Source organism: Canis aureus, chromosome 14, assembly GCF_053574225.1.
Source record: "Canis aureus isolate CA01 chromosome 14, VMU_Caureus_v.1.0, whole genome shotgun sequence".
In the NCBI taxonomy this organism is placed as follows: Eukaryota; Metazoa; Chordata; class Mammalia; order Carnivora; family Canidae; genus Canis; species Canis aureus.
The window spans coordinates 51,835,867-51,858,282 of NC_135624.1; the positions used below are offsets into that span (position 1 = coordinate 51,835,867).

Sequence of the window (22,416 nt, forward strand, 5' to 3'; positions counted from 1 at the left end):
AAATATCTATCTAATTTAAATTTACTGAGTTCATCATGATAGATTTTGAAATGTATCAAATCTTCTTTATCATCTATCAAAATGATTATATATTTTTCCTTTCAGATTTCCTAATGTTGGGTCATCCTTGCTGTGTTAGAATAAACCTACCTTGACCATGATGTATTATTCTTTTATTAGACTGCTGGATTTGATTCACTAATATTCTAATTTAGATTTTATATCTATACTTATAAATGAGATTGATCTACAGTTTTATTGTGGATGCTATCTTTTTTATCTTTGGTGTCAAAGCTAAACTTCATTTATTCTTCTAATAAACTTCAATATTGAACTTCTGTTATGTACCTGGAATGTTGTTTGGTACTGGAGATTAAATGGAACTAGATGATAAAATCTCTGCCATCTTGGAGTTGTAGTCTATTGAGGGATGGAGTTAAGGGACCAGGAAATTAAAAGTCAGTGTTGTAAATGCTACAATAAGGAGAGTACATGGCCTATGGGAAAAAATAAGAGGGGCTTCTATTTCAGATTTGAGGAAATCAGAAAATGCTTTCCAGAGGAAGCGTCACTTAAACTGACATTTAAGTAAGAATGTCTACTCAATTGACTTACTTCACTCAGCATAATACCCTCCAGTTCCATCCACGTTGAAGCAAATGGTGGGTATTTGCCATTTCTAATAGCTGAGGAATATTCCATTGTATACATAAACTACATCTTCTCTATCCATTCATCTTTCGATGGACACCGACGCTCCTTCCACAGTTTGGCTATTGTGGCCATTGCTGCTATAAACATCGGGGTGCAGGTGTCCCGGCATTTCATTGCATCTGTATCTTTGGGGTAAATCCCCACCAGTGCAATTGCTGGGTCGTAGGGCAGGTCTATTTTTAAATCTTTGAGGAACCTCCACACAGTTTTCCAGAGTGACTGCACCAGTTCACATTCCCACCAACAGTGTAAGAGGGTTCCCCTTTCTCCGCATCCTCTCCAACATTTGTTGTTTCCTGCCTCGTTAATTTTCCCCATTCTCACTGGTGTGAGGTGGTATCTCATTGTGGTTTTGATTTGTATTTCCCTGATGGCAAGTGATGCAGAGCATTTTCTCATGTGCTTCTTGGCCATGTCTATGTCTTCCTCTGTGAGATTTCTGTTCATGTCTTTTGCCCATTTCATGATTGGATTGTTTTGAGTGTTGAGTTTAAGAAGTTCTTTATAGATCTTGGAAATTAGTTTAAGAAGTTCTTTATAGATCTTGGAAATTAGTTTAAGAAGTTCTTTATAGATCTTGGAAATTAGCCCTTTATCTGATAGGTCATTTGCAAATATCTTCTCCTGTTCTGTAGGTTGTCTTTTAGTTTTGTTGACTGTATCCTTTGCTGTGCAAAAGCTTCTTATCTTGATGAAGTCCCAATAGTTCATTTTTGCTTTTGTTTCTTTTGCCTTTGTGGATGTATCTTGCAAGAAGTTACTGTGGACAAACATTATATGTTCTCATTCATTTGGGGAATATAAATAATAGTGAAAGGGAATATAAGGGAAGGGAGAAGAAATGTGTGGGACATATCAGAAAGGGAGACAGAACATAAAGACTCTTAACTCTGGGAAATGAACTAGGGGTGGTGGAAGGGGAGGAGGGCAGGGGGTGGGGGTGAATGGGTGACGGGCACTGGGGGGGGCACTTGACGGGATGAGCACTGGGTGTTATTCTGTATGTTGGTAAATTGAACACCAATAAAAAATAAATTTATTAAAAAAAGAAGGAATGTCTACTCAAAAGAGTTAGTGGGGAGTGGAGAGAAGAGTGTCCTTAGGAGATGGAAGAGCCTGTGAGGAAAACCTGAAAGTGAGGGAGAACATGATGCTTCTGAGAAAAAGAAAAATCTTCAGGAGGACTGGAGCAAACGTGGGTGAAGGAGAGAGTTGCGAGATGAGGCTAGAGTGCTTCCCAGAGACCAGAACTTGCAGAGCTTTGTAGAACATGCCCAGAAGTTTAGACTTTCTTCCTAAGATTAATGGGGACCCTTTAAAGGGTTTTAGGCAGAGAAGTGACATGATCGGATTCCTTTATTAGAGGAATCTCACTTGTTGGCTAAGCAGAGAAGCAAGAATGGAGGGAGCCAGGAGGCCAGTTGGAAGGTCATTGTGGTAACCTAGAGAGGGATAAAGGTGGTAAGAACCACAGTAACTGGATGCCAGAGAAGTATAAAGTTCTTTTGTTTTAAAAAGATCTAATAGATTTTGACCGTACTTGGGCTACAGCCAATAAATGGGGTGTTGAATCATACATTTTTGTATTTCTTTCATGATTATTAGATTATTCCTTTTTCTGAACCTTTCTGAGTAAATTTTGGCAATGTGTATTTTTCTTAAAAATCATCCATTTTGTTATATATTTTCAAAAATTTAAGTACAAAGCTTACATGCAATTCTTTTTTTTTTTTTTTTTTTTTTTAAATTTTTTTTCCCTCCCCCAGGGAAGGATACTTTTTTTTTTTTTTTAATTTTTTTTTTTTATTTTATTTATTTATGATAGTCACAGAGAGAGAGAGAGAGGCAGAGACACAGGCAGAGGGAGAAGCAGGCTCCATGCACCGGGAGCCTGATGTGGGATTCGATCCCGGGTCTCCAGGATCGTGCCCTGGGCCAAAGGCAGGCGCCAAACCACTGCGCCACCCAGGGATCCCCTTACATGCAATTCTTTTACCATTTTAACCTCACCCATATAGGTTATATTCCATTTCTCATATTCATATTTTTTCATTTATTTTTTATTATACACACCAGAGATTTACCTGTGTCAGCATTTCCCAAATGGGCATTCCATGGGACACTATTAAAAAGAATGCTCACAAGTAAAAGTGTTTGTGCCTAAATAAATTTGTGAGACTGGATCATACTACTTAAAACAGTTACATGCTTTAGGACTTTTCAGCCTTTAAGATTTATTTATTTGTGAGAGTGGGGAAGAGGCAGAAGGAGAGGAAGAGAGAATCCTCAAGTAGACTCCCTGCTGTGTGGGGAACCCAACAGGGGGCTCGATTCTAGCCCTGAGATCATGACATGAGCCAAAATCAGGAGTAGATTGCTCAACTAATGGAGTCACCCAGGCGCCCCAGGACTTTTCAGTTTTTAATTAACTAGTGTGCATTATGAGTTCTTAAGTGGAAGATTTTTGTTTTTTAAGATTTATTTATTTATTTTAGAGAGCCTGCCTGAGTGCAAGTGAGGGGAGGGGCAGAGGGGAAGAATCTCAAGCAGACTTTCTGATGAATACAGAGCCCAATTTGGGGCTTGATATCCCCAACCCTGAGATCATGACCTGAGCTGAAATTGAGAGAGTTTCAACTGACTGAGGTACCCATGTGTCTCATTACGTGGAAGATTTACAATGTTTTTCAAATATTTTTGCTGCAAAAGATTTTTTCTTCATATTGCACTTATCAGTATCTCCTGGAATGGCTATTCGGTAGAACACTTTGGTGATTTCAAAGAACCAACTCTTAGTTTTATTTATTAATTTCATCTTTGTTTTCTAATTCATTAATGTAAGCTTTTTTTTATGGGTTATTTTTCTCTTCTTTTGATTTGTTACTCTTTTTCTAGTTTCCTAGTGTTAAATGCTTAGCTTATTCATTAGTAGCTTTCAAGGTTATTTTAAAGAACATTTTAAGGCTATTAATTTTCCTCTGTAATGTAGCTGTGATTGCATCCTATAGATTGTAGTATGAACCATCTATTGTTAATTTCTGAATAATCTGTAATTTCAAGTTTGTATTCTGTTTTGACCCAAGAATTAATCAATAAAGTACTTTTTAATATTCAGTGATTAGACTTGCTTGTGATGTTAATTTATAGTTGACTATATATATATATATTCAATATTTTATTCTTTTGTAATAGGCATGATCAGAGAATATTTTATCTAATTATAATTTGCCACTCTTTGTTTTCTTCTTGAATTCTTCTGATATATATTTTGCCCAGACCTTTATTTTAAAAATTTCCCTGTGATTTTTTTTTATTTCAGGTATTTCTTGTCACTGATACATGATAAAAAAAATTTAACCCGGGACTTCTGGGTGGCTCAGTGGTTAAGAGCCTGCCTTTGGCTCAGGGCATGATCCTGGAGTCCCAGGATCAAGTCCCACATCAGGCTCCTGGCATGGAGCCTGCTTCTCCTTCTTCCTATGTCTCTACCTCTCTGTCTCTCTGTGTCTTTCATGAATAAATAAATAAAATTAAAAAAAAATTTAACCCATGCTAAGGGCCCTGCTCTTTTATTTATTTATTTGACAGAGAGAGATCGAGCTAGCACAAGAAAGAGGAGCAGCAGGCAGAGGCAGAGGGACAAGCAGACTCACCACTGAGCAGAGAGCCTGACGTGGGATTTGATCCCAGGATCCTCAGATCATGACCTGAGCCAAATGCAGATGCCCAACTGACTGAGCCACCCAGGTGCCCCCAATAGTCCTGCTCTTTTAATAAAGGAACAAAATCATTTACATTGAGGTCCCAATAATATATTTGTTCTTTTCTATCAGCTCTATTGAGATATCACTCATATATAATTAACTCATTCAAAGTTTATATAATTCAATATTTTTAGTATATTCACAGGGTTTTGCAACTATTATCACAATTGTAGAACATTTCATCACCCTGAAAAGAAATCCTGTGTCCACTAGCACTTTCTTTTTTCCCTCAGCATCCCTCTCATCCCTAGTGTGTGTTTTTTTTTTAAGATTTTATTTATTTATTAGAGAGAGAGAGAGAGAGAGAGAGAACAAGTGGGGAGGAGAGGGAGAACCAGGTTCCCCTGGAGCAGGGAGCCCGATGTGGGACTCAATCCCAAGACCCTGAGATCATGACCTGAGCCAAAGGCAAATGCCTCACCACCCGAGCCACCCAGGCATCCCTCATTCCTAGTCCTAGGCAACTACTAATCTACTTTGTGTCTGTATGGATTTGCCTATTCTGGACATTTTATATAAATGGGATTATATAATGGCTGTCTTTTTAATTAATTAATTAATTAATTAATTTATTTATTTATTTATTTATGATAGAGAGAGAGAGAGAGAGAGAGAGAGAGAGGCAGAGACACAGGTAGAGGGAGAAGCAGGCTCCATGCACCGGGAGCCCGATGTGGGATTCGATCCCGGGTCTCCAGGATCGCGCCCTGGGCCAAAAGCAGGCGCTAAACTGCTGCGCCACCCAGGGATCCCATGGCTGTCTTCTTTAACTTAGTATAACATTTTCAAGCTTAATCCATGTTATAGTATGTATGAATACTTTATTCATTTTTATTCCTAAACAATATTCCATTATATGGCTATTTCAGGTATTATTTATCCATTCATCAGGGGATGAACATTGTGTTTTTTCCACCTTTTTTTTTTTTTTAAAGATTTTATTTATTCATGAGTGACTCAGAGAGTGAGCATGCCCCATGCAGGGTGCCTAATGTGGAATTCAATCCCGGATCTCCAGGATCACGACCTGGGCCAAAGGTGGCACTGAACCACTGAGCCACCCAGGCTGCCCTGTTTCCACTTTTTAACTATTTTGAATAATTCTGCTATGAATATTCATGCACATGTTTTTGTATGGACATGCACAAAAACATTTCTTTTATATACTTAGGAGTGAAATTGCTGGGTGATATGATAACTGTATGTTTAACCTGTTGGGGAAATTACAGACTGTTTTCCAAGTGACTATGCTATTTTACCAGCAATGAGTGAATGAAGGTTGTAATTTCTCCACATCCTCATTCACTCTCCTTATTGCAATTCTTTTTTATTATAGCCACTTGTGTCAACTGAATTGTGTAGTGCCCCCCATCCCCACCGCAGCTCCCCATTCATATGTGGAAGTCCTAACCCCTCATTGTGACTGTATTTGGAAATAGGTCCTTTAAATAGATAATTAAGGTTAAATGAGATCATAAAGATGGGGCCATTACCCAATAGGTTTGGTGTCCTTATAAGAAGAGGAAGAGACACCTGGGGTGCCCATTCACATAAAAAGACCATGTGAGATCACAGCAAGGTGGCAGCTATCTGTAAGCCAAAGACAGAGCCTCAGGAGAAAACATACCTACAGTATCTAGATCTTGGACTTTTGCCCTCTAGAACTGTGAGAAAATAAAGTTCTATTGTTTAAGCACCCTCAGTCTGTGATATTTTGTTATGGTAGCCCTAGCAAACTAATAGACCACCCTCGTTGGTAAGAAGTAATATCTCATTGGGGTTTTGGTTTACATTTTCCTAATAGCTAATGATATTGAGCATCCTTTTATATTTCTCATTATCCCTTGCATATTTTATGTCTTCTACTTATTAGGATTTAATGTTGTTCTCTATATTTTATTTCCTATCATTTGCTCAGTTGACTAGGTTCATAAGTTAAATATCCTATTTCAATTATAGTAATGCTTATCCTCAGATTTTTTTTAAAGATTTTATTCATTTATCCACAAGAGACACAGAGAGAGAGAGAGGCAGAGACACAGGCAGAGGGAGAAGCAGGCTCCATGCAGGGAGCCCGATACGGGACCCGATCCCAGGTCTCCAGGATCACACCCTGGGCTGCAGACGATGCCAAACCGCTGCGCCACCAGGGCTGCCCTTATCCTCAGATTTTTTTTTTTTTTAAGATTTTGTTTATTTATTCATAGAGACAGAGAGAGAGAGAGAGAGAGAGAGAGAGAGAGGCAGAGACACAAAGGGAGAAGCAGGCTCCATGCAGGAAGTCTGACGTGGTACTCGAGCCCGGGTCTCCAGGATCACACCCCAGGCTGCAGGCGGCGCTAAACCGCTGTGCCACCAGGGCTTCCCATCCTCAGATTTTATAAATGTATTTAAAAATAATTTTGTCTACGGAAAGAATGAAACAGTGAGACCCTTAGCAATCTTTTTCTCCTCTTCAGTATCACAACTGCCTGCTCTCTTTCCTGTTCACTTGCCAATGCTGCTAATTGATCTCAACTCCATTTCCTATGTCCTAAAACTGATTAGAGTTACTTAGAGGATGATCCTATTGGTGGATCATACTACAAGTTCAGTAGAAAACTCTAGTTTTTAGAGAAGAAATATACAGTTTTCAAACTCTTAAATCCTATTGCTTGAGATTGGTTAATCTTTTTTACTAATACTTTTTTTTTTAAGATTTTATTTTTAACTAATCTCTACACCCAGTGTTGGACTCAAATTTACAATCCCAAGATCAAGAGTCACATGCTCTACCAGCTGAGCCAGCCAGGTGCCCACTTACCAATACTTTCTAAAAGTTATTTATTATTTATTTATTTATTTATTTATTTATTTATTTAAATGTTTTATTTATTTATTCATGAGAGAGAGAGAGAGAGGCAGCGACACAGGTAGGGGGAGAAGCAGGCTTCATGCAGGGAGCCCGATGTGGGACTCAATCCCGGGTCTCCAGGGTCACGCCCTGGGCTGAAAGTGGCGCAAAACCGCTGAGCCACCTGGGTAGCCCTTAAAGTTTCTTTTAGATGTTCTATTAAACATCTGTTTGTTTATCTATAAATTTGGAAGTAAAACTTCTGAAAAAACGGATAATGTTTTAGTGAAACAAAATGTAGAGGTTTATTTTTTTTAAGATTTTATTTATTCATGAAAGACAGAGAGAGAGAGAGAGAGAGAGAGAGGCAGAGACACAGGTAGAGGGAGAAGAAGCAGGCTCTATGCAGGGAGCCCAACGTGGGACTCGATCCCGGGACTCCAGGATCACGCCCCTAGCTGAAGGTAGGCGCTAAACTGCTGAGCCACCCAGGGATTCCCTAGAGGTTTTGTTTTATTTTATTTTATTTTATTTTATTTTATTTTATTTTATTTTATTTTATTTTATTTTATTTTATTTTATTTTATTTTATTTTATTTTATATTATTTTATATTATATTATTTTATTTTATATTTTATTTTTTATTTTATTTTATTTTATTTTATTTTATTTTATTTTATTTTATTTTATTTTATTGGGAGAAAGACATTACATAAGTCCAGAGCCAATAAAATTAAAAGCTATGACTTAAAAATAAATACAATTGGTGTGGGCTGCCTGGATGGCTCACTTTGCTAGGCGTCTGCCTTCAACTCAAGTCATGATCTCAGGGTCTTGGGATCGAGCCCTGCATCAGACTCTCTGCTTGTGCACGATCTCCCTGTCAAATAAATAAATAAACTCTTAAAAAAAAAAAAAAAAACAGTTGATGAGGGGTGCCTGGGTGGCTTATTCGGTTGAGTGTCAGACTCTTGATTTTGCCTCACTCATGATCTCCTCAGGGTTGTAAGACCGAGCCCCATGGCTGGCTTCCTGCCTAATGAAGAGTCTGCTTCGCTCCCTTTCCCTCTGCCACTTTCTCCAATCTTATGTGCTCTCCTTCTCTCTCTAAAATAAATAAATCTTTAAGAAAAATACAATTGGTGAAATTGGCTTAATAAAATTTGTCAAGTATAAAAGTGTGGTTTTCCAAAGCGAGTCTTAATTTTTATAGCTGCATATAATTTCTTCACATGAGCTGTATGTGGAATACTGTCTCAACTCCATTGGTCTTGAGATTGCTGTAATATGCTTATACTCATTCTTGTCAAAGTCATACAAACCTTTTGCCTTTGATTTCAATATAAATGTTTTCCTAGTTCAAATGTCTTTAAAGTCTTTTGTCTGATAATTTAAGCTCAAGCTGTCACCTCTGATTGATGCACTGAAAAATACCTGAGGACATTATACAGCAGTTTATGGTTCCTTTAGAAATAACAGATTGTTGAGCTAGTCAGCAATACTTATTGAGCCTCAATTTTAAGCATTTTACTAAACAGTATGGGAATTATAGAGAAATCTCAGAAGAAGCCCAAATTCTAATAACATATATTGTAAAATAGAGAAAAATCAAAGCAATACTTGAAAGGACATATTAATGGCTAAATTTGCAAGCTTCAACTGAGCCTGAATGAAGTCATGTTCCCATTTGTTAGTGTGGAAATTGGATAATTTATGAAGTTTCAGTTTACACATATATAAAATGGAGAATGTAGTAATGGTACCTGCCTTATAAGCTTGGAAAGTTCAAGTTGGATAAAATATGTATATGTGCTCAATATAGTAGGTGGCAAATAGTAATCTTTCAGTAAACATAAGCAGTTTTTAATAATTTTAAAATTAAGAAATATATATTCAGAAAGTACACAGATGATACATGTACACCTTAACAATGATAAAACGAGCAACATTCTGAAGGCAAGAAATGGAACACTGCCAGCATTCAGAAAGCACCCCTACTCTCAGTGCATCTTCTGCCTCATAACCCTTTCCCTCTCCACCTTCCCTACCTTGAGTTTTAGGATAATTATTTCCTTAAATTTCTTAAATTTTTACTGCCTTAAACCATATAGTTTAGTTTTGTCTGTTTTTGAACTTTGTCAAATGTCTGTATTGCCTTCTTTCATTCCACATTGTGTTTGAGTCCATCCTTGTTGATGAGTGTTGCTCTAATTCATTCATTGTATGATATTTCACTATATAAATATCATAAATAATTTATTGGTTTATTCTACTATGATGAATATTTAAGGTATTTCCAGTTTTTGATTCTTAGAAACAGTGCCACATGAACTTGGTTCACACATTTAGGATATTCTGTAGGAATGCAATCTCTGAGTCACAGGGGATGTGTAGCTTCAATTTTATTAAACAATACCAAATTGTTTGTTAACACGATTCTTCCCATTTCACTCTCTCCAACTCAGCATGGAGGTTTCTGATACTTCATATCCTCACAAATACTTGATATTGGTCAGTCTTTTAATGTTTACAATTTGGTATGTTGGTATATTGTTGCAACTCATTGCTTTTTTTTTTTTTTTTTTGCAACTCATTTCTTTTAAAAAAAATCTCAAACTTACAGAAAAATTGCCAGTACAAATATAACCTTCTCTTTCTTGAGCCATTTGAGAATAAATTACTAACGTGATACCCTAACATTCTAGAATACTTTACTTTGTGTTTTCTACAAATGAGAACATTCTTCTTGGTATCTGTAAGGTAACAAAATCATGAAGTTTACGTGATTGCATTGTTACCATCTAATCTACAGATCCTATACAAGTTTTGCTAAGTATCTGAGTCATGTCCTTTAAGATAAAAGAATCCAACTCACCAGCGCTTGGGTGGCTCAGTTCGTTAAGCATCTGCCTTCAGCTCAGGTCATGATCTCAGGGTCCTGGGATCAAGCATCACATCGGGCTTTCTGCTCAGCAGGGAATCTGCTTCTACCTCTCCCTGTGTGCGTGCACACTCTCTCAAATAAACAAATCTTAAAAATAAAAAAACTAGAATCCAGTTCAGATTGCATGTTGCATTTGGTTACTGTGTCCTTCTGGTGTCTAATCTGGAACCATTTCTTAGTCTTTCCTTGATTCTCATGACCTTAATACTTTTAGAGGTTACAGACCAGTTATTTTGTTGAGTATCTCTCAACAATGGTTGTCTGTTGTTTCCTCACAATTAAATTCAAGTTGAGTATCCTCTAGGAATATGACAGGTGATTTTCTATTTCTTCTCATTGTATTATATTCAGTGGCAGATGATTTGGATTCATCCCGTTACTGATGGTGTTAGTTTTAAAAACTTGATTAAGGTGGTGATCACTGAGCTTCTTCTCTATACAATTACTCTTTTCTCTTTCTGTAATATTTCTGAGCCACTGAGAGTCACTTCAAGGAGATTCTGTCTTTTTGACACATCACCCTCTTTCTTCTACTACTTCCTTACCTTCTGGCATCGATTCTCCATGCTGAGTCATCCTCCAGTGGGAATGCCCTCCTCACCTATAGGTGATCACTCCTAAGTTTACTGCTTGCTCAGCTCTCTCTTCTAAATTCCATTCCTATCTATCCAATTCACTACCTGACCTTTCAGTTGGATATCTCAGCGGCATCTTAAATTGTACTTGTTCAAAATAGAATTCTGACTTTACCCATTAAATGTATTCCTCTCCCAGTCACCTTCATCTAATTCAGTTGTAGTAGCAAATTCCTCCTTCCTCAGGCTGGAAACTACCATCAGCCTTTAGCCTTTGCTCTCTTCCTCACCAAAACCAAAACTGACAGCTTCAGTCTGTCAGCAGATTTTATACATTCTATTTCCAACATATACTACATGTGTTTCCGTTTTTCTCCAACTCCTCTTGGCTTGCTCTCTCTTTCTTCACTGGTTTCTCCACTTTGACTCTTTCTTCTCTCTAGTCCATTTCCACATTTTATTGATGCAGACTGGATCACAACACTTGCATGCTTAAAACCCTGCAACATCTTCTCTTTCCTTTCAAAATAAAATACAAACCAGTGAAGCTAACTATGGCTTTGCTCAGCACCTCCATTTCATGTTCCTCTTGCTGAAATGTGAAAGGGAAATGTTCCCTTCTTTCAGCGCCTGAAACATTCTCACCTCTTTTCTACCCCAGAACCTCGCCTGAACAGTTTCTTCTTATTCTTTACCCAGTTGTACTTTCCTTTTCCTCCTCTGGATGAGAAAGGGTAACAGCCTCTTACTTAGATGGGTCTTCCCTGATTACCAGTTAAGTTCATCTCACTCCATGCTTCATTATTTTCTGTTAAAGCACTCTCTTTTCTTCATAATACTTAATGTGATTTGAAGGCATTTGCTTATTTACTTATTGTCTTATTTTTCCTATTAGACTCCAAGCCCATGAGAATAGTGGCTTGTACCCAAAGTACTCACAGTGTAAGAAAGGAACAATAGTTTAGTACTTTTGCCAAAAATGAGCACAGTGCAGTTGCCTAGAAGAGGAAATGCACCCTATGTGAGGTGTACAGAAGATTAAATGCTGTTGTTGATGTAATAGAATAAAATGATTTTTAGAAGCTAATTTTTCTAAAAACTACAAAAGACCGATATAGGAAAACAGAATCAATAAGAATCTATTAAATAACTGTGATAAAATCTGCGTTAATGAATCCTCTTTAAGATGAAAATTAACTTGTCATACAAGCTAATTATAAGGGAGACCTTTGAAAGCCAGTCTCCTCCTGACTTTCGTTTTGTAAATCATTGGCTCCCGTGGAGGATATATATGTAGAGTGGAACAATGAGCTCATCAGAGATGTTCATCATTATCTTTAAGGTTTGTCAGGGGGTGTAGCTACTAGATATAGGAAAAAATAGTAATAAAGAATAGGAAGTAAGTTGCTTTCTTTCTTTCTTTTTTTTTTTAGAGAGAGAGTGCATGCATGGGGAAGGGCAAGGGCAGAGAGAGAGAGAGAGAATCTTAAAGCAGACTCCACACTGAGTGCAGAGTCCACCACTGGGCTTGATCTCACAACCTTGAGACCATGACCTGAGCTGAAATCAAGAGTCAGAAGCTTAACTGACTGAGCCACCCCAGGAACTAAATTATTCACTTTCTGAGAGATGTTTGTAACAATTATTATTATTTTTAAAATTTATTTATTCATAGAGAGAGAGAGAGAGAGAGAGAGGGGCAGAGACACAGGCCGAGGGAGAAGCAGGCTCCATGCAGGGAGCCCGACATGGGACTCGATCCTGAGTCTCTAGGATCATGCCCCGGGCTGCAGGTGGCGCTGAATCGCTGCGCCACCGGGGCTGCCCTGTTTGTAACAATTAGACACATTCAGATCTGTGGTGAGAAATCTGTTCTGATGATCTGAGATATATACATCTATTGATTTTTTAAAACATTTTTCAAAACTATTTTTTGTTAAAATTGAAATAATAGTAGCTGTTTTAGTCAGCTGTTACGTGGTAACAAATAGTCCCAAAATTTCAGTGGCTTGCAAGAACAGAGGCTCTTTGTTGCCTACATTACTCATCTTTGGCAGATTGGCATTAGATCTGGTACTGCTCCCTGTGTCTTTTTTTTTTTTAAGATTTTATTTATTTATTTTTGGGAGTACGCTCATGAGCAGGGAGGTGAGGGATAGGGAGAGAGAGAATCTCAAGTAGACTCCCTGCAGAGCCTAGAGCCCAGCATGGGACTTATCCCACTACCCCAAGATCTTGACCTGAGCCAAAACCAAGAGTCAGACACTCAACCAACAGAGTCATTCAGGTGCCCCTCCCAGTGTCTTTTTAATCCATAATCCAGGCTGAAGGAACAGCACTATTTGGGGCATAGTGTACTCATAACAGAAGGAAAAGAGAGCCAATGAAAGCCCACATTGGCTGTTAAGATTTCTGCCCAGACAACGTGTATAGTGTCTATGCGTGTGCTGATGTCCAAGGCCAAGTCCATTGTCAATGGATTGGGGATAAATAATCATGCTACAGGATCCTGCAAATGACATGGCACCAGTGGAGATACCAGAAGATATTTTGGGGACACCTGAGGAACCTAGAAGGGGACTATTTTGGAAACATTAGTACTATGTCCTACACTGGCAAATATTGACTGAATACTATTTTAGGTGCTTTACATTTATTAACTCATTGCATCCCCACAATTATCCTATCAGATAAGTATTATTAATTACTTCTCTTTTACAGATGAAGAAACTGAGGCCCAGGTTCACATAGCTAGTAAATAGCAGAGCCAGGCTTTAAACCCAGGCCATCCAAAACAAAAGACAAACTGTGAAATCATGTAATAAGTGCTTTTAGTGAAGCATGGAAAATGCTGTTCTTTGTATCATTCCTTCTAAGTTGCCATGAAGAGTTACTCTAAAAATTTACTCTACTTGGAGAAAAGGTCCCTGATAAAAAATATCTTTGGAAATCAGACTTTACTGAACTGTGAGTTCTTCAAGAATTGGGAATATGTCTTATTATACCTTTAAATCCATAGCACCTTACTTGATTCCTAACATTTAGGAGAAGCTTAAGAAATGAATGACTGAAAGAATGAGTATCTGTTCTCTGGAAGATTGCCTGAAAGAAATGTCCCCCATCTACTCATTTTTGAACTCCTGAGTCCTATCAGCCAGTCTGCTGGCAAGTAACATTGTTGAATAAAATCACCTTAGTTGCTTAAAGATGTCCTTCATGAAGCTGAGTTTTAATGTTTGTCCTGTTGTTGTGTTTTTTTTTTTTTTTTAATCAAAGGATGGTAAGGGGAAGAAAAAAATCAGTTACTGCATTTAACACAGAAGTTTTGAGGGCAGTGTCTACTGTCTCATTTTAGTGCCCTCTAAATAATGCTCCATCTGAAAATTTCCTTTTAAAATTCAAGGCCAGGAAAACGTTGCTTTCCTGAGGTGTTGTAAGCCTTTTCCTTTCTATTAATGAGAATGATGGGACTAATTGTACCTCTTTTTTTTTTTTTCATTTTGATGGCTTAGGCCCCAAAATCTAACTTGAAGTTTAATTATGACATGCATATTTGTGCCTTTCATTTCAGTGGTCTTGAATTTCTACTCTTACTTAAGTATTCCCTGTCTGGACTTCAGAATTTCTGTAATATTGTACTGTTCTTTGGTTCTACACGTACTTGCTGAACGCTACCCCAAATTTCAATGGAAGGAGGTAAATTGTAAATAAATACTCACATGCATATATGGATTCTTACAGTCCTAGAAAGAACTCCTAGAAAGGTCTCTAAATGGGTTGTTGACACTTAGTGTGAACAATCTCTCTTCCACAGATCAAGTAGAAATACCAAATGCTGTTTCTCTGTTGTTCCTGTAGGATAAATATGCTCTTTAAAATGTTTGGATTATGCATGTGTAGCTTTCTGAAAATGAGTGGCCTGCTTTTGTGTTCTTTCAGTTTGCTAAAATAGTGCTTTTGCCTGAAAGTCTTGTGGCTCTTACAGAAAATCCTGTAAATAAATTGATGTCTTTTCTAATTCTTTCGAAGGAAAGAACAAAGATCATCCAGCTCTTGCCTTCTTGGGTAAAGGTGGACCTTGTTTGTATTCTGTTACTCTCGAGAAAGGACATTTTGGGGAGTTGTAATCATTTCAGCTCAGTTGGCAATTATTTTATTAGTGTTTTGTAGAAGATGATAAATCTCTGTGTAAGTCTCACAACTTGTCTACTTGATATTTGTTTTAGGGGAAAATTATACCTTATCTTTATGGCCGGCTATCACCTGTGTGATATGTCAACATGGAGAAAGAAGAATGTATATCACAAGGTGACAGCAAACTGCCACATCCATCAGGGTGATGTCACTGAGCTGGCACCACCATCAGTCAATTCTTTAAGGTTTCTGTCTGAATTCTAATTTTGCATTTGGATGGAAGGTGGAGAACTATTCCCAGGACAGAGCCTAGCGCACAACTTCTTTGTCAGCATTGTTACTTGAAGTCCGGAGAGATGCAAGCTTATGCTCTCAGTCCTCTGAACCTGTAAATGCTCTTTTCTCTTTTTTTCCCCAGCTGGCAAAAATTGGATTCTTTCTTCGTATTCAATCCAAAATCATTTTCTCTGTGGAACCCTTCCCACCTCCCTTATGCAGAAGTAGTTACATGTTGTATGTGCTGTGAGAGCAGTTATTACTCTTTTTTTTTTTTAAAGAGTAGTTATTACTCTATAATGTTGCAGTAGCTCATACCCCTCAGGAAGGTAGTTGCCCTTAAAGTCCTGGTTATAGGGGCACCTTGGTTGCTCAGTCAGTTGAGCATCTGACTCTCAATTTTGGCTCAGGTCGTGATCTGTGGCTTGTGATGTGGATCTCTACATCCAACTCCTCACTCAGTAGGGAGTCTGCTTGAGATTCTCTCTCTCCCTCTGCTCCCCTCCCATCTCACACTCTGTCTAAAATAAATAAATAAATCTAAAAAAAAAAAAAGTCCTGGTTTAAAGTTATCATGAAAAGGAAGAAAAAGTTTTCGTTAGTATCCACAGAGGAGAAAAAAGTTCTGGCACTTAACTTCTGTATCGCTAGTACATTTTCTCCTGTTTCTTGAGGGGGGGTCTCTAGGAAAGCTATGCAAAATCTTTCTAGCCATGGTCACATTGTGCAAATATAGTCATCACCAGTGCTATAACTAGTCCCAGGAGCCTCTTCTTCAGCCTGCTAGGTACAGTACTATGTAGTACCTGGCCTTTATCCTTGATTTTAAAAATATTAAAAATAACTTTTATTGGAATTATGCTTTCTATAAAAATTAATGCCTATTTATTATAGAAAATCTAGCAAAAACAGCCGTACTAGAGAACTCACATAGCTAAGTCACTCTCATTCTTTGATATTTCAACCATCCCATATTTTGAATAGTGAAAGATTTCATACTGTTTTTCTAGCTGCTTTTTAAAGCAAGCTGCTTACAAAGTTCATGTTAACATGAACAGATTCTAGAGAAGACAGGTGCTGCATGGCAGATAATTAGTACATCAGGTAAAAGTGACTGCACTGAATCCATGTTTGAATTCTGCTTTTGTCCATTGTCAGCTATGTGACTTTGGGCAAGCTGCTTAAACCTTGGAGACCTCAGTTTCTTCATCAGTAAAATGAGGACAGTTATACCTGCCTTTCTCAAGCATCATAAAAATAAAATGATTTGATATGCATACGTGTACCTGTTACACAGCATGGGTTTTAGTGTGTTCACCTCTGCTTACCCATCTTACTTCACGCTCAGTACTTTCTGCCCCATGTGCTCCTGCCCTTAGAACCTCCTGCACTTTGTAAAATAGACCAGAATACATGTGAATATTTCTTTAGCCTTTATCCTGAAGATGTGCACTAGAGCAGGAGGAAGACATAGAGGGCTCCAGATGAAGGCTCTGTCTGGGGGGTCTGGATAGGGTTAAGAAAACCACAGAGATATTCCTCGTCCTAAATAAGATCTGTAGTTTTAAAAAAAAATCCATTAATGTCTGTAAGGAAAATAATTAGCTGAAAAATCTTCATTATCCCTGGTAATTGTAATAATTAGTTCTCGGTCTTTGGATTTGTAGGGGTAACTCAGCGGGAGATGTTTGTTTTTATAGGAAGATAACAATAAAGTGATTCTGTCAGGAACGACTAAAATAACATTTTGTTTGTGCATAAATTTACATGTTTTGGCAATGTGTAAAATTAGGGACTGTGGAAAGAAAAAAAAAACGTATCTTCTGGCATTCGGAGATTAGAAAAAAGAGTCACACAGATTGATATAGTTTGGGGCCTGATATTGTTACATATGCCCACCAGACTCTTCATACTTCTGGCAAATGAAATTTCTTCCTTTTTAAGATCTTAACACCTGTTTTGTGTTTTGGCACATCTCTACTTATTATTCTTTTAGCTGCTGTTAACCACAGCCTAACCAGAATAGGTGAGGCTACAAATAATTTACTTTATTGAAAAGCACAAATTTGGGTCAGAAGTGTGTAGGTTTAATTTTAATTTTTAAGCTTGGATTTTTAAATTGTATATATTCTGAATTGTATGAATAGTAAATATTGTAAATCTGTAAGTATTGCTCGCTGCAACAAAGATCTTTGCTGCATGTAACTTTTTCCCATATGTTAAGATTACTTCCTAAAGATAAAATCATATATTTTTTTAAATTTATATTTGAGAGAGAGAGTGCACACATGTGTGCGCACACCAGCAGGGGGCAGGGAGGGGCAGAAAGAGAAGGAGTAGCAGACTCCCCACTGAGCAGGGAGCCCAATGTGGGGCTTGATCCCAGGACCCTGAGATCATGAGCTGAAGGCAGACGCTTAACCTACCGAGCCACCCAAGCACCCCAAGATAAAGTCATATTAAGTGGGAAAAACTAGGTTAAAGGAAATAAGTATTTTCTGGCTTAGAATGGAAACCGCCTTTCAATCTGTATTAATTTACATTTCCATTAGCAATACATCAGTCTTTTCAGTCTCCATTTGAATTCTTTGCTTGCTAATTTAATAAGCAAAACATTAAGTCTCATTTTGTTTTATTTCTGTGATTATAAGGTAAGCATTTTTCTGTGTATGTTAATTCATATTTCCTTTTGAAAAAATTATTAATGTTGTTTAATCTTATATCATGAGGTAACACTGTTTCTATATAGATGGGATAGCATTCTTTAATGTTAAAGTCATTCCCTAGGCATCTAGTCCTGATATCCTGGAATTATGTTAGTACAACCTTTGTGCTGATTGTATCCTACTCAGACAGAGTGTAGCTAGGAGCATGGGCTGAGGGAGCAGCTTGGCCTGGGCTTAAACTCAGGTTCTGCTGCTTACTAGCCATGTGTCCTTGGATTTGTGTGTGCTTACTTAACTCTCAGGGCTTTAGTTTCCTCACCTTTAAATGGGGATGATAGGGATCCCTGGGTGGCGCAGCGATTTAGCGCCTGCCTTTGGCCCAGGGCGTGATCCTGGAGACCTGGGATCGAATCCCATGTCAGGCTTCTGGTGCATGGAGCCTGCTTCTCCCTCTGCCTATGTCTCTGCCTCTCTCTCTCTCTGTGTGACTATCATAAATAAATAAAAATTAAAAAAAATAATAAATGGGGATGATAATAAGAGCATTTGCCCACTTAGTAGTTGCATGAATTAAGTGAGTCAGTCCACATAGCACCTGGCATATTGTGAGCACTCAATAAGTGTGAGCTGTTAGCTGTCCTTTGGAATATAAGCTCCAGGACAGCAGGGATTTGGGTTGTGTTTGCTGCTCTGTTGCTGCTCAGCAAATGGTAGCCTCTCAGTGGATATTCTTGAAATGACTGGCCTCGGAAACATTTCTGAATGCAGTAATACATAAAGTAAGTTGAAGTGGTGGCAGTTGGTGATTTCCATTTTCCCAGGCGGTTTGAGGCAAAGATGTGGGTCAGACCAAATGTAGCAGAATGTGATATAATTTTAACTAAATTTAATTCACACCGTGAAACAAGAGCTTCTCAGGCATCTGAAGAATGGCCAGAAACTGCCATTTGGGTCAAGACATTCCAACTGCCTAACTTGTGTTCTCTTTCCTCCCACTTTGAGAGACCAGCCCTGCCCCAGGGTTCTCACGGGGTCTGTCTTTGAGAGTAAACAAATGGAGTGCATTTGACCCAAATCACAATATTAGCTCCTGTTCAGAACTTAACCTGACCAGTAATTTATGGGAACCTCTTAGGCTGATTTAACTTTGTCTGAGGAATTCTCTATAACAGTTTTGGAAATACTTTTTTTTTTTAAGACTTTATTCACTTATTCATGAGAGCCACAGAGAGAGAGAGAGAGAGAGAGAGAGGGAGAGGCAAAGACACAGGCAGAGGGAGAAGCAGGCTCCATGCAGGGAGCCCAATGTGGGACTCGATCCCAGGATTCCGGGATCATGCTCCAAGCCAAAGGCAGACGCTTAACCACTGAACCACTTGGGCATCCCTGGATAGACTTATTGAGGTCTAATTTACATGCAGTAAACATCACCCTTTGTGAGGTGCAGTTTGGGCCCATGTATCACCACGTTGACAATACCACAGAGTATTAAGACATTTGCATCACTCTGAAGAATTCCCTCACATCCCTTCCTCCTGTTCTTAGCCCCTGGCAACCACCCATCTGAGATACGTCCCAATAGTTCTGCCTTCTCCCAAGTGTCATATGAATGGGATCATATAGGATTTAGCCTTTGTACTTCTTTTACTCAGCATAAAGCTTTTGAGATTCATCCTTGTTGTTGTGCATAGCAGGAGTTCGTTCCTTTTTATTTTTGAGTGTATAATTCTTCAAACAATTTAAAAATTATCTTCTTTACACCCTAAAAGTAATGTCTGGCTCTTCCTGCCTGTTTTTTTATGGAAGCTTCATGAGGGTCAAAATGCCCATGAGATGATACCCTCAAAGAACTTCTATAACTCAGAAAACCTAACAGGAAGATACCGTGGATGTGTAACTTGAGGAGGACACAGTGCAGTGTTTTTGGATTATACAGATTTTTTTCTTTCCCATCATGTTAAAAAAATAAACGTTCAAAAGTTCTTTGGTCCCAAGAGAAAATGTCCTGCAACATAAATTTTAAAAGTGCATCATAAAAATAAAGTGTGTGGCAATCAAATCAGATAAAAATTTCTAGTAATTAACATAAAGGGATTTCTGTATGTTCAAAGAAAAGATTGATTTATTTACTCATCTCCTTTGGAACTGATAAAGACCAAGCATCAATTTAACATTAAAAAAATGACATTTGGGCAGCCCCGGTGGCCCAGCGGTTTAGCGCCGCCTTTGGCCTGGTGTTTGATCCTGGAGTCCCGGGGCGAGTCCCACATCGGGCTTCCTGCATAGAGCCTGCTCCTCCCTCTGCCTGTGTCTCTGCCTCTCTCTCTCTCTCTCTCTCTCTCTCTCTCTGTCTGTGTCTCTCATGAATAAGTAAATAAAATCTTTAAAAAAAATTTTTTTTTTTAAATAGTAAACCGTGTTGTAAACAGATGTGCTGTTATCTAGGCTTTGTTGTACTATTTCTAGAGAATAGAGTAGATTTAGCATAATTCCTAGGGATCTTAGGATTTTCAGAATGGTAAATGAGCATTGGCTTCAGCTTAAAGTCACCAGCTACATTAGCCTCTGACAAGAGAGTCGGTCTCTCTTTTGAAGCTTTGAAGCCAGACATTGACTTCTCTCCAGCTAGAAGGGTCCTAATTGGCATCTTCCAATAGGAGGCTGTTTTGTCTACACTGAAAACCTGTCGTTTAGTGTAGCCACCTTGATTAATTATCTCAGCTAAATCTTCTGAGTAACTTGCTGCAGCTTCTTTGTCAGCACTTGGCTGCTTCACCTTATACTTTCATTTTTTTTTTTAAATACATTTTATGTATCTTTTTTTTTTTAATTTTTATTTATTTATGATAGTCACACACATAGAGAGAGAGAGAGAGAGGCAGAGACACAGGCAGAGGGAGAAGCAGGCTCCATGCACCGGGAGCCCGATGTGGGATTCGATCCAGGGTCTCCAGGATCATGCCCTGAGCCAAAGGCAGGCGCTAAACTGCTGCGCCACCCAGGGATCCCTTACTTTCATTTTTTTAATTTAAATTCAATCTGTCAACACATAGTATGTCATTAGTTTCAGATATAGTTTTCAATAATTCATCAGTTGTATATAACACCCCAACGCTCATCACATCATATGCTTTACTTAATGCCCCTCACCAAATTACCCTATCCCTCACTCTCCCCTTCAGCAACCCTCAGTTTGTTTCCCAGAGTTAAGAGTCTCTCATTATTTATTTTCCTCTCTGATTTTTCCCCATTCAGTTTCCCCTCTTCCCTATGGTCCCTTGTTCTATTTATTTTTTTATATAATATTTATTTATTCATGATAAACACTCACACACAGAGAGAGAGAGAGGCAGAGGGAGAAGCAGGCTCCATGCAGGGAGCCCGATGTGGGACTCCATCCCAGGACCCCATCCTGGGACTCCAGGATCACGCCCTGGGCTGAAGGCAGGTGCTGAACCACTGAGCCACCCAGGGATCCCCCCCTTGTTCTATTTTTTGTAGTGTTTTTTATGTTACAGAGATGGATTCTTACCTTAAACCTTATGAATCAACCTCTGCTAACTTCAAACTTTCTTCTGTGTGTTCCTTACCTCTGTCAGCCTTAATAAAACACAAGAGTCAGGACCCTTGCTCTGGATTAGACTTTGGTTTAAGGGAATGTTGTGACTGGCTTGATCTATCCACACCACTCAGAACTTTCTCCATGTTCTGCTGTTTTGCTTCCTTACCATTTGTGTGTGTTCACTGGGGTAGCACTTTTAATTTCCTTCAAGAACGTTTCCTTTATATTCACATCTTGGCCAGCTGGTCCAAGAGGCCTTATGTTTCAGCCTGTTGGTATTTGGCATGCCTTCCTTAATCATTTGTAGCTTTTGATTTAAAGTAAGAGACATGTGACTCTTCCTTTCTCTTGAACACTTACAGGCCTTTGTAGGCTTATTAATTGGCCTCACTTCAATATTGTGTCTCAGGGAATAGGGAGGCTGCAGGAGAGGGAGAGAGTTAGAGGAACAACTGGTTGGTGGAGCAATCAGAACACACACAACATTTATCTATTAAGTTCGCCATCTTATATGGACACAGTTCATGGCTCCCTGAAGCAATTACAATAGTAAGATCAAAGATCACTGATCCCAGGTCACCATAACTAATATAATAACAATGAAAAAGTTTGAATTACCAAAATGTGACAGACATGAAGTGTTGGATAACTGGCACTGATAGTCTTGCTCGACCCAGGGTTGCCACAAACTGTCTATTTGTAAAAAATACAGTATCTGTGAAGCATAGTAAAGCAAAGTACAATGAAACAAGATATGCCTGTACTCTCAAAATTAAATGATCATTGGGTATCTGTCTCAAAGCTTTAATTTCCATAGTTGGTGAACAGGTGTATAGGTTCATGACCCCTTTCTAGGCTTATCTTTTCATCCATGAACCCTAGATTTTTCTCGAAAAATATAGGAAATTAATAGCCATTTATTCTCCAGCTATCGAGGTACAGTTTAT

At 38.4% G+C, this 22,416-nt stretch overlaps 1 protein-coding gene and 1 long non-coding RNA gene across 20 annotated transcripts in view; one reads left to right on the plus strand and one right to left on the minus strand.

Annotated features, from left to right (window-relative positions):
• Positions 1-22,416, plus strand: part of CRACD (capping protein inhibiting regulator of actin dynamics) — a 279,581-nt gene that overhangs the window by 107,525 nt on the left and 149,640 nt on the right. For 6 of the 19 annotated variants that reach the window (XM_077848097.1, XM_077848093.1, XM_077848094.1 and 3 more), the window contains one exon: positions 4,303-4,461. The exons of the other annotated variants lie outside the window; for them this stretch is intronic. The gene's annotated coding sequence lies outside the window, so the exon portion shown is untranslated. The remainder of the gene's footprint in view (positions 1-4,302; positions 4,462-22,416) is intronic. 19 annotated transcript variants of the gene reach the window in all.
• LOC144283679 (uncharacterized) overlaps positions 1-22,416 on the minus strand; it is a 36,261-nt gene that overhangs the window by 10,240 nt on the left and 3,605 nt on the right. Inside the window, exon 3 of the long non-coding RNA XR_013352237.1 lies at positions 21,636-21,890. This is a non-coding gene — a long non-coding RNA (uncharacterized LOC144283679). The remainder of the gene's footprint in view (positions 1-21,635; positions 21,891-22,416) is intronic.